The sequence below is a fragment of the Notechis scutatus genome, chromosome 1 (genome assembly GCF_049901735.1).
Source record: "Notechis scutatus isolate UNSWTSFEM ecotype Mainland chromosome 1, rNotScu1.2, whole genome shotgun sequence".
Taxonomy (NCBI): Eukaryota; Metazoa; Chordata; class Lepidosauria; order Squamata; family Elapidae; genus Notechis; species Notechis scutatus.
The window spans coordinates 20,543,550-20,545,901 of record NC_142009.1 but is presented as its reverse complement, the minus strand read 5'-3'; positions in this window follow the sequence as shown (position 1 = coordinate 20,545,901).

Genomic DNA, 2,352 nt, shown 5'->3' with positions numbered 1-2,352 from the left:
AGGTCAGCAGATCGAATCCCTAAGTGCTGCATAATGGAGTGAGCTCCTGTTACTTGTCCCAGCTTCTGCCAACCTAGCAGTTCAAAAGCATGTCAAAATGCAAGTAGAAAAATAGGGACCATTTGGTGGGAAGGTAACAGTCTTCCATGCGCCTTAGGCATTTAGTCATGTTGGCCAGATGACCATGGAGATGTCTCTAGACAGCGCTGGCTTTTTGGCTTTGAAACGGAGATGAGCACTACGCCCTCGAATTGGGAACAACTAGCAGATATGTGCGAGGGGAACTTTACTTTTACCTTATCATCGCCAAAGCATTGCGTTGCCAGTTTTGTTTCCCTGTTTGCTTTCCTTCCTCAAACATGGTTCTCTTGCAAGGCTTTCAAACCTGTAGAGCAATTTCCCCCAATCTTTGGTCTTTCAGGTGTGCAGGAATATTATTTCCATCCTTCTGAGCCAGTTTGTTTACTAGCCATGGAGAACTCTGAACTGGGAAAGGCTCCTTAATGATGGTGATGAAATGAAGGTTAGGTCAGACAGTCCTGGTTTTGGGAGGGGTGGAGTACAGTTCCTTCTGGTCCCCAACACCTCCTCTCATAAAGATTTCCTTCTTCCACTCTCCTTCCCAGGATTCTTCCACTTTCTTCCTCCATGGTCCAGTATAGGTAGTCCTCGACTTACAATCAAGATCAAGTGAGGTACTAATACCACTCTATATAGCCTTAGTAAGATCACACCTAGAGTACTGCATCCAGTTTTGGTCACCACACTATAAAAAAGATGTTGAGACTCCAGAAAAAGTACAGAGAAGAGCAACCAGGATGATTAGGGGACTGGAGACTAAAACATATGATGAACAGTTGCAGGAACTGGGAATGGCTAGTCTGGTAAAGAGAAGGACCAGGAGAGACATGATAGCAGTCTTTCAATATTTGAGGGGCTGCCACAGAGAGGAAGGGGTCAAGCTATTTTCTAAAGCTCCTGTAGGTCAGACAAGGAACAATGGATGGAAACTGAACAAGGAGAGATTTAACCTAGAAATAAGGAGAAATTTTCTGACAGTGAGAACAATCAACCAATGGAACAGAAGTTGCCTTCAGAAGTTGTGGGAGCTTCATCACTGGAGGTTTTCAAGAAGAGATTTGACTCCCATCTGTCAGCAATGGTGTAGGGTCTCCTGCTTGGGCGAGGATTGGACTAGATGACCTACAAGGTCCCTTCCAACTCTGATTATCTGTTATCTGTTTATGACTATAATTAAGTCCAAAATTTCTGCGGTTCAGTGAGACATATGTTAAGTGAGTTTTGCCTCATTTTATGACCTTTCTTGCCACACTTGTTAAGTGAATCACTGCAGTTGTTTTAGTTAATAACACGGTTATTAAGTGAAACTAGCTTCCCCGTTGACTTTATTTGTCACAAAAGCGGACAAGCAAAAGGGGATCACATGAGCAACAGTCATAAATATGAGTCAGCTGCCAAGCATCTGATGTCATCATGGGAATGCTGCCAGTGGTGTAAGTGTGAAAAATGGTCGTAAGTCATTTTTTTCAGCGCTGTTGTAACTTTGAACGGTCACTAAATGAACTGTTGTAAGTAGAGGGCTACCTGTACCAATCGAGAAGGAGAGACACAACCATACAAAAACCAAGCAGAGAATGCTTAGCCCATTTCTATGGACATCCATTAATACTAAAGGAATCTTGTCCATCTTCTCCATATTTGTAAGCAATCATCTATCAAATAATAGCAATAGCATTTAGCAATAGCACTTATACTTATATAATGCTTCATAGTGCTTTACAGTGCTCTGTAGTTTGACCCCAACAATCTGGGTCCTCATTTTACCGAACTCGGAAGGATGGAAGGTTGAGTCAGCCGGTGAGGATCGAACTCCTGGCAGTCGGCAGAATTAGCCTGCAATACTGCATTCTAACCACTGTGCCACCACAGCTCCTGTAATAAATCTCTTTGAGGATGTATCTCCCAACATTCTACTAAAAAGAGGTCAGACATACTGATGAGGGGTAAATTCCTCTCAGTGCCCACGATATCATTTAAAATGAAGATTAAACAAGCAATAAAAATCAGGATAAAGAATTGGAAATTTCAGAGACAGAGACAGCCTACCTCTTTCTGCCAGGTCCTCTTGATGTTGCCTTCATTTTATTAATTTTAGTAGCCTGTTAATTACGGGCTGCTCATTTTATTATTTTGGCAGCTTTAAGTTATCCCTTGCTGTGCATGTATTAAAATAGTCTTTTCCCACAACTTCAACACCATCCAAGGACAGTCCCAGATGTATAAAATATATTAAGCTTTGACATCCAAGGGGAAGTCAGGTGACTGAGGGAC